Raw genomic sequence first — 13564 nt, forward strand, 5'->3', positions numbered from 1 at the left:
ATCCATGTCTATAAGTAGTCATCCATGGTACCTGGTATCATTTTTTTAATATTTTTTTTCCCCTGTGGGTTCAGCCTCAGGCACCCATAGAAGCATAAACATGCAATACTGTGTGTGGCAAATACTCCCTTAAATATTGGGCTTAAAACTTGAGTCTATTCACTGTATACATGGAAACAATTGGCACAGTCACTGTATCCTCAAAATATGCTTTCTTTTCGCTGGCAGAGCAATTTTTGGACTGAAGATTCATTAAAAAAAAAAAAAATCATTATATATATTACTTTTATTTTTGTGAACTTTTAATATTTTTTTACTGTATTGCTATTACATGGAGGACCAATGGCTCCTGATGCTGATCAGTGCCCTGATTACATGTGTAGATGTCCCCCTGCGAGGTGATGCCGCTGATCTGCGTTTCTCGCCACACATTCTGTCAGTGTGAGGCGAGGAGTGCCGATTACAGGCATCTCCGTGTTTACATGTGACCGGCTGTGATTGGACACAGCCGATCACATGGTTAAAGAGCCGTGGCTCCTTACAGAGATCGGGTTTGCACCGTGACCTAGCAATACGGTGCAGCCGCGATTAGTGCGCAAGAGCGGCTGTTGTGGGACAACGTCATATGACATCTTCCCAGAATGAGAGCCGCACCGCCCGTCCATCATTTGACGGTGGGCGGGCGGCAAATGGTTAAATAGGTCAATGGACACCAGGTGCTAATTGGTATGTGCATGTGCTCATGCACGAATATTCGATTGAAACAGTATATCTAGTGTAGTACTACCCCACGAAGGAGCTGCTGATTTAGATTTGGGCCTGCCGTTACCTTCTCCTTGAAGAGGTGGTTAAAGGAAGAAATGTCTGCACCAAACACCAAGTCACTTTTTCTCCCTCCTACAGAGAGGGTTTTTATTAAAGTCAACTTCAGAAAAGAGGGATGGAGGTTTAGGGGGGATTCAGGCATCTGACTTGCGGATCACAGATATTCTGTTAGGTCCAGAGGAACAACTGTCTCCACGCTGGACTCAGCGACCACTGGATAGGCCCACTCTGACTGGCCTAGCAGCCGATGCGAAGCTCGATCAAAAGATAGTCTCTGCCACAGACTTAGTAAATTGTAGAACTTGTTCAATAGTCTCTGCCATAGATTAGGTGAAGGTAGAACTTGTTCGATAGTCTATGACACAGACTAGGTTACCTTCTGAGGGAAGAACTCAGCTCTCAGTGTCAGGATCTTTCAGCCGTTCCAGCAACACTGTGAGGTAAACTTTGAGATCCGGACATATCCTCCAATTGAGTCCTCAATTGCTTGGTCCCTTCCAGCAGGTAAGGCGACACAGGATCATCCCTGGATCGGTAGGCCCCAGTAGCTCCTTCGCCTACATCTCAGTTGCGAGGCCTCAGGCCAACGTGGCCCTAAGACGGTAACTGGCAACACATTCCTGAGGCTAGGAGGGCCCTCAGGTGAGGATTGGGAGACGAACCCCACAAAAATGGTGTCTATTCCTTAAGTACTCTCTCCCAGAATGAACAGTGGGTTGACCACGCCCTCTGGGCTGCTTCTGGGAAAGAGGTACCCAATGCATCCAGCCTGTTGCCTTTCCAACCCTGACCAGCGGTGACAGCGACACCAACTGTCAGGGGGAAAACCATGCGACCTGCTAAACTGAAACAGAGCCATGAATTTGAACAAAATCTCTCTGGGCCAAATTACTGCCCAGGCAACAATAATTTCAACATATAGCGCCCACTCATTGGGAGCAGCATTGGGACACTAGCATTGCCCCTTCACTTGTAAAAATTAGGACATGTGCAGTGCACACGAGCATGAGCACGAGCACAAGCACAAATCCTCACTGGCTTTCTGATGCTAGGAATCCGGTTTACCTTACGTAAGGGTCTGGTAGATATTTTTAGTGAGATCTCATGTTTTTTTCTTTATCTTTTATTGGGGTCCCCCTTAAAATTCTTATCAGATCTAAAGGGCCTGGTATGAATTATGAGGGAACGACCAAATCATTTTTATCTTTTTTTTAACTAAACTATCACAGACTTCTTTCCTTACATTGCTGGAGATTCCTGGCCATGTAAGTGGATAGGTCTGCTGACAGCACTCTTTGTCAAGGACACAGTGGTGCCTGCACCCCCCAGCGTGTTTATTGACAGCATGAAGCTGTCATGTATAACAGCAGTAGTCATACTACAATATACTGTACATAATGTTAACAGGTCAATGTTTTGATATTCATCTAAATGCCCTACTTGCCACGGCTCGGTCCAAACATAAACATTAAGCTCATCCCTATTCCGTATGTAGTACCCTCTACCATGGGTAGGTGCTAGAGTGAGGATTTTTGTGAGGTAAGCTGTCAGCACAGGTAACTTTAGGCAGGCCTATGCTTCAGGCTAGGCCTGCTTGTTTTGATCTGGGGGCAGGGAGTGGTTAGTGTAGCAGTGGGTGTAACCACCTGTGCTTCAGTGCTTGGGCAACTCCCCTGCTTCCAGGGAGATTGTTCTGGAAGAGGGACAGGGCCAGAAGCTGGAGTGACAGGCATCTCATGTGAGGAGCCCTGACCAATTCCCACTTGGAATTGGCAGGGGGCAGGCCTCCCATATAAGCTGAGGTAACAGCTCACTGGGGAGGAGTTTTCATCCAGGAGACCTGAAGAATGGAGTCCTAGATAGCAGCAGAAGCCCCATCCCCATCTGGGGAGGGGGGGTGTGAGGCCCAGAGGAGGAGCCCGTGAGAGCTGGGAGGGAGCCTGATCCTTACATGGAGGAGGTGTCCTGGAACAGAGGGGCTGGAGAACCTATTGGAATGGATGTCTGGTTAAAGTTCTCCATCATGGGCTCGGGGCAGGTGAAGGTCGGTGAGTGTGACACAGTGGATGTTCTGGAAGAGGCATGCCAGGGGAGCTAGGTGCGAGGCCAGAGGAGAGACTGTGGGATTCGTGTCAAATCGATGTGGCCTGCGGGCGCAGGATTTGCAGGTTGGTCTAGCTGGGATCAGTAGTCGTTCAACTAGAGCTACTAAATTACTAGGACGCCGGGGAAAGGTGCTGCAGACCTCTGGCCTAGTAACTACACATCAAATTACAGCCAAGTACAACTAATTACAGTCAGCAATCTGGGATTATTCAGAGTGATCCCTTGTCAAGTGACGATGATGGGACATAACAGTTTACAGAAGAAGTTTTGTGCAGGAGGAGAGAAGTCCTGGGAGCAACAGTCTGCAGGAGCTTTGCAGAGAATGAGCAATAGTCTGCATGGGTTATGCAGGGAAAGTGACTGTAAATGTTAGGGTTCATCAGTTCTTCAAGGCTCAATCTACTCGTTCAAATTACTTAAATGTGATGACAAAGCAACTTGTTCTATAGGCATCCCATATTCCCTTTCCCCCAACCAAGTTATATCCCCCAATAAACAAAAACAAAAACAACGCAAATGACTGTTCATTGTCTCTGAGGTGATAGATGGAGGTCTGGCCGCAGGGTGATATGGCGGATGTTAGTAACTAGTAGAAACCATATGCTACACGTAGTTATGCCCTTTGTGATACAGACTGCTACATCTATATCTAGGGAAACTGTTTCTGGATGAGGTCCACTTTAAGGTGACCTACCTTTGCTTCCATTGGAAATCTCTGCACCTCCCTCTACCTCATGTGGTTACAGTTTACCATATGCCTATCACCCGTGCCGTTTTTCTGCCCTCTCTCCTATAGCACCTTACAGCCGATGAAGACCTGTTTCTAGACCCTGGTCAGAGGTACAGAAGACAGATTTTCTGGTAACAGTCCCATACTGTCCATAGGCAGAAATTCAGAATTCCAGCCAAGAATTGAGGTCTCAGATTACCAGAAGGGAAATTCCAATATTTCTATGGAATGTTTCTCTTTCCTTTGGATGAGGTCTTCTTTAGATATGATTCTGAAGAACCCTAGCTCATGAATCATGTCATTGTGCCAAGTGTGTAAGAGCAAATCCCCAGAAATCTTCGGAAGTAGCCAGGAAGCCTCTATATGACCCGGATGTCTATCTGTCCCACTTTCACACAAAGACAGGGAAGACTTGAATAAAAAAAGATTAGATATGGACACATTGACTATAAACCACTGACCTTTCACTGAAAACGGAAACTTCGCCGCACACAGGGAAGAAATAACATCGCCTTAAGTTTATCTGTTTTGTGCAGAGGGGGTTTTAGAGGAGAAAGTACTCTGGAAGTGAGTCTAGGACATCCGGCAATGGGGATTCCCAGCGTGTGGCACGTCAATCATTGGTGGCATTCCGGAAAATGACTAGCTGTGCTGTACAGGGCCTAAGCAGTCTACATGCAGATAGGTTACGTAGTTAGTCAGGTTGAAAAAAGACACAATAACCAGCTCTAAAAGAGCTGACTGGGGCAGTCTGGGACTGGTTGAATCTCGTCTATTAGTAGAAAATGTCTTGAGGTTGGAGTGTGATGTTTGCGGTGTGGGCATATGTCCGCCGGCGAGGGGCCCTCTGTGCATTAGCGCGGACGATCGCTGAGGAGGGGATATGTTTGCTCCGCAAGGACATTAGTGGTTATAGACGGATGTGCTCTCTTTTCTCTGCTGTGTCTGATCAGCATGGTTTGGGATTCGTAGCATAAGCCTGTAGATAGCCTCCATTCCACCTACAATAATGGTATAATCTGAATATGCGTTATTCTATGGAATGGCGCAAAATAAGGATTCTATCAGCGATAATATGGGAGCTTGTGAGCGTTTTTGGAGTCAGGGAAGGCGTACATGCATTCCCTGCCCAGACACGCCCGTAAGACTTTAGCCAGCATTGTATGTATTCCATTCATGTATTCTATTCATGTATTGTATTCATTGTATAGGGCAATCCTGTTAGAGGGATGCCCTTATATGGTGCTTGTTGTGTGGAGAGGACATCCTGTGATGACGACTCCCATGGGGAGGTGATTAACTGGTGGAGTGATCACTTCCTGTTTGTGAGAATAAAGGAGCCGTGAGGAGCTTAAAAAAGGCAATGATGGCGGCGATGGCGAACTGAGAACAAGATGGTTGATGTTTGGTTATTTGAATGAATGGTAGACCTAATGCACGGTGAGTGAACCTTTTAGCTTAAAGATGGATTCTTTTACTAAGATGAAGTGTGTGCTTACTAGCACAGGCAGAATGGCGGTGTGCTCTGCATACCACCAAAACGGCCACATCATCCATCCACGTCAACCATAGTAAAAAAAAAATATATATATATATATATATATATATATATAATATATCGTACAATCCCATAAACCCAATTCTATACCAACAGTTGATCAAGAGGAAGGCGAAATACCCCAGCAGAGCATGATCCAATTTGCTATAACAGGGGAAAAAAATTCTTCCTGATCCCCTGAGAGGCAATTGGATTTTCCCCGGATCAACTTTACGATAAATGTCAGTACTCAGTTATATTATGTACATTTAGGAAAGAATCCAGGCCTTTCTTAACCTCCCTGGCGGTATGATTCTTTCAGAAAAAACATGCTGAAAGCGGTACAATTATTTGCAAGGAAATTTGGCGTTTTATACTGTAGGCCTGTAATTTTTAGAATTAACTCACTTAAATCTGACCAAACAAGATTCTAATAGGCATCCCGGGTATGACATTTTTTTAAAAACAAAATTATAAATTATAATATAATAAATAATTATAAATAATTATAACAAATAATAATATAATTCTAATAAAAATTATTTTAGATCAAATCAAAATCACTGAAATTTGGTCAGTTGCAGAATTGTCGCTGTCATTATTTTTTTTTATGACGAATTTCCCCACAAATCGCTATCGCACAATTCTGCAAGTGATTATAATTTATTATCGCTGTTTTTTGCTGCTCTAAAACTATTTTTGACATAAAGGGACACTTTTGGTTGCTATGGACAATCTACAGTTTGCAGGCAGAAAGAAAAGTTTTTATTATATAAAAGAACATGCAGGGCACTGGGCAGACCACTAGGGACAAGGGGGGTGTGTATTTCTTACATACAGTACTGTAATCTATAAGATTACAGTATACTGTATGTAATGTGTTTGTTTACGTTTTTGAATTTGGCGCCGGTCTCTGCTCCCGTGCGTCATAACGTCGCAGGGAACGGAGATCGGCGGCACAGGAGGACGCTGTGTGAATCGAGCGAGGTCCCGCTCGCTCACACAGAGCGGTGGCATCGCTGGATCCAGGGACAAGGTAAGTAAACAATGCCTGTGGATCCAGCTAGGCGAGCCCGAGTCTGACTCGGGGTTACCGCTCGCAGCATGAAAATCTAACCCCGAGTCAGACTCGGGAATACCGCCAGGCAGGTTAAAGCAATCTCCTGATCTGGCCAGAACCACCTCTGGAGGGAGTCTATTCCACATTTTCATAGCCCTTACTGTGAATAAACCTTTCCGTATTTGAAGGTGAAATCTCTTTTCCTCTAGACGTAAAGAGTGACCCCTTGTCCTCAGTGTTGACCGTAAAGTGAATAACTCAACACCAAGTTTACTATATGGACCCTTTATATATTTGTACATGTTGATTATATCCCCCCTAATTCTCCTCCTCTCAAGAGTGAATACATTTAGTTCTTCTAATCTTTCCTCATAGCTGAGCTCCTCCATGCCTCTTATCAGTTTGGTTGCTCTTCTCTGCTCTTTCTCCAGTTCCCCGATATCCTTCTTGAAAACTGGAGCCCAAAACTGAACTGCATATTCCAGATGAGGTCTTACTAATGATTTGTACAGGGGAAAAATTATATCTCTCTCTCTGGAGTCCATACATGCTTTGGAAACCGCAGCTTGGCATTGCATGTTATTATTGAGCTTATGATCTACCAAAACCCCCAGATCCTTCTCCACTACAGATCCCCCCAGTTGTACTCCCCCTAGCATGTATGATGAATATTCTTAGCGCCCAAGTGCAGAACTTTATATTTATCAACATTAAACCTCATCTGCCACATAGTCGTCCAATTAGACAGAGCATTGAGGTCGGCTTGTAAATTGTAGACATTCTGTAAGGACGTTATTCCACTGCATAGCTTGGTGTCATCTGCAAAGACAGAAATGTTACTTTTATCCCAGACCCAATATAATTAAAAAAGATATTAAAAGGTAAGGGTCCCAACACTGAACCTTGGGGTATCCATTTACCACGATATTTCCAATTCTGTAGAACTTACCTTACACATGAGCCGTGTGTACGGAACTGTATCGAACGCAGGTAAAGCTGTCCCACATAGATCAGTTCAACAAGTTCAACATATACACAGGAACTGAGGCCAAAGCTTTTATTTTCTAGTTTGGATAGACTGTAGTAGCGTTAGAAACCCTGTCATGTTATGGTTGCTAAATGGGGAATCTGGGATTGAAGCACCAGGCCACAGGTTAATAGTCTGAATACAGATTTATTCCAATGTAAAATCAGGTAGAAGACTATATGAAATGGCCAATGTGGGTTCAGAACTTACTCCATCAGGGCTGTGTGATAGGGTATAGGGCAGTGATGGAGAACCTTGGCACCCCAGATGTTTTGGAACTACATTTCCCATGATGCTCACCTACACTGCAGAGTGCATGACCATCATGGGAAATGTAGTTCTAGAACATCTGGGGTGCCAAGGTTCGCCATCCCTGGAATAGGGTGAAAGGGGTAGGTTCTGGCCTCCAAAACACGTTGGCCTTTCCTATAGTCTTCTATGTGGTGTTACGTTTGAATAAATATGTATATGGTCTATTATAGTGCAGTGCTTGGAAATCCATTTTAGTTGTATCAAACCAAGGAAAATGTGGAGGTCCTTTTGGGTGTAGAAGCCACCAACTCTAGTCGTAGGGTCTATCCAGTGCTAGTTATTCTTTCTTCCAAAGTTATTCTTGCTGTCCCTGCTGAGGCAATCCACCCTTTCTATTTGTCCTGGTGGTCATTGTCCATGGAACAGATAGTGATGGTATAGGTAAATTCATCACTGAAGCAAGACGTGATGACAAATCTTCCAGTCAAGATACTTGTTCCAGTACATAGACATAGGGTAGAGGTAGTGTCTCAGTCCCAAAGTAGTATGCACACAACAAATACAATTTAGCCCACAGGACTTTTAAAGAGTCCCACCTCAAACAAAATATATGAAAAATGTATTCTCATACATTTAAAAACCACATACAATATAACAACTAGTTAATAAGCATCACTGCATTAATAGTGTATCACATGAAAAAACCTTTTTGATAGGACTTACAAATGCCATAAAGATACCACCATCAATCTGTAGCAACTGTGCCACTAATCTCAACGCGTTTCGTGAGACAACTCTAGTTTCTTCAGGAGATGCACAGAGGAGTATGGTTGATTGCAAGATGATTGCCAACTCACGCCATGGTGGTCAGGCTGCAAAGTATATGAAAAAACTCATATATAGCCATGTATATGGTACCCCAAAAGGGAAAAAGAAAAATCAATAGAGGTTTACTATTCTTCCCCCGGGAGCTGTGAAGGGGCGGGGAGATGACAAAAGGTTCACAATAAAGAAGGTAAGATTATCCAAAGGTTCCGACAGGATGCCGTCTCAGGGGACACAGCCAGATGCAACAGAGCTTGTGAGTTCATATCATGGCCCTGCCAATAGGGCTGCTTCCAGACATACCTACCCTTAATTTATCCATTGCTATTGTAGGGATATGCCGCCCTGTACTGTATGTATTTGTAAGTAACTTTTGACTATGAATTACCACAGAGTTAGTTGAATACAGACAGGTACTTCCTGTCCCTGCTAGCTGGGTCATAAAACCCTGATTGGAGGACTTCGATGTAATATAAAAGGGAGTTTCCAGGAAGTAGACTCAGAGAACTGAGCCACGTGACCTTATACACACACAAGCTGCTGTATTTCACCCAGACCAGAAGCCAAGACTATTATGTCTTTGACACAAAGATGGGCGCCACTTCGATATCTTCCTCAGGGGCCCCTTGAACTGAATTCATCAGGCGGTATTTCTATTAATAGCTATAAATACTGGGTATATGTGCACAATTCCACCAGGATGCCTATCGGGCCCTTCGCTGATAAAACCTTTTTTGTACATTGGATGTACTGTTATTAATCTCTTGTTTTATAAAGCTTGTATTATTTCCATATTTGCGTGCATCTATATTCTTATGGTGAATGTTGCAGTAGTTATTCTGCTCCCAATTACTTTGTTTAGATTACTGGTTCATTTCCCAGAGGCCCTGTCTTGGGTGGCGGCACTGCCAACTTTATTATTGTAGCCAGGTGCTGGACTACTGAAACATGGAGAAGGAGATATTGCCCTCTTCACAGTCAGTTTAACTTTAATTTCTTATTGCCATTCTGGATGTTGTTTTGCACTATCCCCTCTAGTCAGCAGGGGGGCTATACCCAGGAAAGCCAATGGACTTCAATGCAGAGCACTGAGGATCATGGGAATTGAATCCCGGTACAGCAGCCATAGAATGGGACTCATGGACTCTTTACACTACAGTTCCCAGAAGACACTGACGCAGAGGGTAGTGGTGGAATAGCTGTTGTCAAACTGCTCTTTTAACTTATTCCTCTACACAGTGCAGGAGACCATCTGAGAACATCAGCCTGTGTGCCCACATCTCAGCATGAGACCAGACCGATGGAGACCAGAGCCTGAGAGCAGTGACACAGAGGCAGCGCTGCACAGACTGCAACAGTCCCACTCATTGGGTCCTTGCTGCAGGTTTACTGGAGTGTGTTCTTACTCTCCCATCCTCCACTCCTGTTCACCAGATGATCCATTTTCACAGAGACAATGGGTCCCTTTCTACAGTGGGATTCTAAAGCCACACCGCATGGACTGGTGAGAGAGCTCACCTTTTGCACACTGATAGCAGGGACTGATTTACTGGAGGTAGGATACTTCTTACATAGCACCAACACTGCATACTGATTGACCAAGACCGTTGATCAGTGCACCAAAGCTGCATATGGGCCCCAGCGCTAGCCAGCAATAGAACCCAGTAAAGAACTGCCCCCTTTAATGCCATTCTATAAGCCCTGATCCATTTTTCATTTAAAGGGGTACCTTTTTCCAGTGAGCTTAGGCTTAGCATAGTCACTAGTAATGCACTTTGGCAGTATAGTCTCCTGAATGTAGTTTACTACTGTTTACAGTATGCTGATCCTGGTGCATAGGGTTATCCTATACCTACTGCAGGATACTGATCACACTATTACTATTGCTAATCCACTACACTACACTATTACCATCCACTACAAGTTTCAGCATGGTCTGTATACACTGTGTGATATGTGACCAGAACTACAAGTCCCAGCACAGCCTGCATTCACTTTATAATATGTGACTCAGACTACAAGTCCCAGCCTGGCCTGTATACACTGTATAGTATTGGACTGAAGACTTTAAATCCCAGAATTGTCTGTATACACTCTATACTATAAGTTTGAGATAATGTGACACTGTTGCTCTCACAGTCCGATAACTGTGTCCAGGTGTCACAAAAGCACGTGCCACTCATAGTCTGGCTACCAAACATATCTGGCTAGCCTTTCATGCAGTGGGGGGGGGGGAGAACAATTTGTGCTCTATTAAAAAATGCATCAATAGCATTTTGCTGTTTGTTTAGGCAGAGTCGGCTTTGACCTTTATATTAGCCGCTTCACCACCACTTCTCCCTGCCAACCTCACATGCCGGATTTATCTGTTACTCGAGTCTCTAAAAAAAGGAACGGAACTGTTGGTGAAGCAAGAATTCAAGGAACCATTTACTCGATGTTCCTGTATACATTTACCCAAGACTTCCATTTTGGCTGTGGGAACCGCATTCCTTCTCTGACCATGGTCACGTACGAATGCACATTGAAGGGGCAGAGAATGGGAATGAGAGTATCAGAACAATGGCTGATTCTCCGTTTTTTTATTTGCCTGAATATTTCAGAGTAGGTCCTTTGAGAACTGGGTAGTGTAGAAATGACTATGGTCATGGTGATAGTTCAGGGTCAAGGTTCATGGTCATGGTTTTGGTTTATGGTTTTGGTTCATGGTCACGTTCATGGTCTTGGTTATGGTTCATGGTCTTGGCTTTGGTTTATGGTAATGTTCATGGTTATGGGTCATGGTCTTGGTTATGATTCATGGTCTTGGCTTTGGTTCATGGTTACGTTCATGGTCTTGGTTATGGCACCTGGTCTTGGTTTTGGTTCCTGGTCTTGGTTATGGTTCCTGGTCTTGGTTATCGTTCCTGGTCTTGGTTATCGTTCCTGGTCTTGGTTATGGTTCATGGTCTTGGTTATGGTTCATGGTCATGTCCATAGTCATGGTAATATGTCATGGTCACATCATGGTTATGGTTCATGTTTATAGATCATCATCTTGGTCATTATTATGGTTAATGAATTGTGTGACTTCCTGCAGACTCTATATAGTTCTATGATGAGTTTTGCGAGATTCACAAAACACCAATTTGCTGAATCAGCTTGTCTTCAACTCATTTACTCATCACTAGTAGAGACATTGGCCCGGATTCACAGAGAGCGGGCGCACATTACGCCGCCATAGCGCAAACCAATGTACGCCACGCTGACGCAGCGCAGAGAAGCAAGCATGGAATTTAGGAAGCCAGTGCTCCCCATGCTGCGTCGGCGTGGCGTAGGTTTCGAAGGCGCAGGCCGGCGTAGGTGGAAGTGGGCTTGACCCATGCAAACCCATGCAAACCCATGCAAATGAGGAGTGACCCCATGCAAATGATGGTCCGAGCGCCAGACAAGTACGTTTAACGAACTGCGCATGCGCCGTGACGTAGGCGCATCCCCCTGCACATGCTCACAACCATGTCGGAACAACTGCCTAAGATACGCCGGATCACTGCGTACGCCATGAACGTAACCTACGCCCAGCCAGACACACGTTCAACATAAAATACGCCGGCCGGCTTGTGTTCCCTGGTGCAGACCTTTGCATGTCTGCTGCTGGGTTACACCTCCTTTATGGGGCTTAACTTTACACCGGACGTACAACTTACACGCACCTTTCGTAGCCTGCGTCGGGCATGTTTGAACAGCTAATCAATGGGAGCGTCACTATGCGCCCAGCCTAAATGTGCGCCCACTCTACGCCGGCGTAAGCAAGTTACGTCAGCAGAGTGAAGCCTATTTTTAGGCGCATCTCTGTTTGTGGGTCTTGCGCACAGATACGACGGCGCACATTTACACTTACGTCGGCGTAACTTGATATACGTCGGCGTAAGTGCTTTGTGAATCTGGGCCTATATTCTGAAGATAAAAGATCTAGCTGGGCCAGTAATAAGGGCCCATTATTTCCCCCCCAAGATATCCTTTAGAGACAGGTTCATCCTCCATTAGGGAGAGGAAAGGGTGCTGGAAACTTGGAAAAGGACATTTGCCTCCAGCCAAACCCGAAACATACACTGCAAAAAAGAATGCAGAACCAGATATGTAGAACCTGCCTAAATAACTGGACTTTGAAGGTTTAACACAGGAGACACCAGATTAAAAATAAAAATAAAATTATTATACAAAATGTATAAAAACAAGGCATACAAGCCTAAAAAAGATTCACAAATAATTATTGCAAAATGTCTCTACTACCATACCAGAAGACCATAATTGTAAACAGCAAACAGTAAAAATCACTTTTAAAGCTAAATGCTTCCGATAACCCAATCTGCCAGGTCAACATTGCCAATAACGCGGCTTCTTCAGGACCCGATATGGCAGAGTAGAGCAACAAATATTACAGTGGTTCATGTGCGTCCAAAAACATGCAGCCCGGGGGCGGGTACAGGGGCACCAGGGGCCCGCAGTCACGCATGAGGGAACTCGTCATGGGCAGGGTGAAGACAAGAGCTATTTGTTAGAATTCACAGGAATGAATGTCATAAGAGGGCCCCTGATGTTGGTAGACAAGATAAAGCACAGTATGTGGCAAGAGGTCAGATGACTCTCCTCCATACAGTAAAGGAGATTTCAAGTATATTTTAACCACTTAAGTCCCGGACCATTTGGCTGGCCAAAGACCAGGCCAATTTTTGTGATTCGGCACTGCGTCGCTTTAACTGACAATTGCGCTGTCATGTGACGTGGCTCCCAAACAAGATTGACATCCTTTTTTTCCCACAAATAAAGCTTTCTTTTGGTGGTATTTGGTCACCTCTGCGATTTTTATTTTTTTGCGCTATAAATAAAAATAGAGCGACAATTTTGAAAAAAAATACAATATTTTTTTATTTTTGCTAAAATAAATATCCCCCAAAAATATATATATAAAAAAAATGTTTTCCTTAGTTTAGGAGTTTAGGCCGATACGTATTCTTCTACATATTTTTGGCAAAAAATTGCAATAAGCGTTTATTGATTAGTTTGCGCAAAAGTTATAGGGCCAGATTCACAGAAGAAATACGCCGGAATATCTACTGATACGCCGGCGTACTTTCAAATTTGCCGCGTCGTATCTTTAGTTTGAATCCTCAAACCAAGATACGACAGCTTCTGGCTTCGATCCGACAGGCGTACGGCTTC

The sequence above is a fragment of the Rana temporaria genome, chromosome 3, assembly GCF_905171775.1.
Source record: "Rana temporaria chromosome 3, aRanTem1.1, whole genome shotgun sequence".
Lineage (NCBI taxonomy): Eukaryota > Metazoa > Chordata > Amphibia > Anura > Ranidae > Rana > Rana temporaria.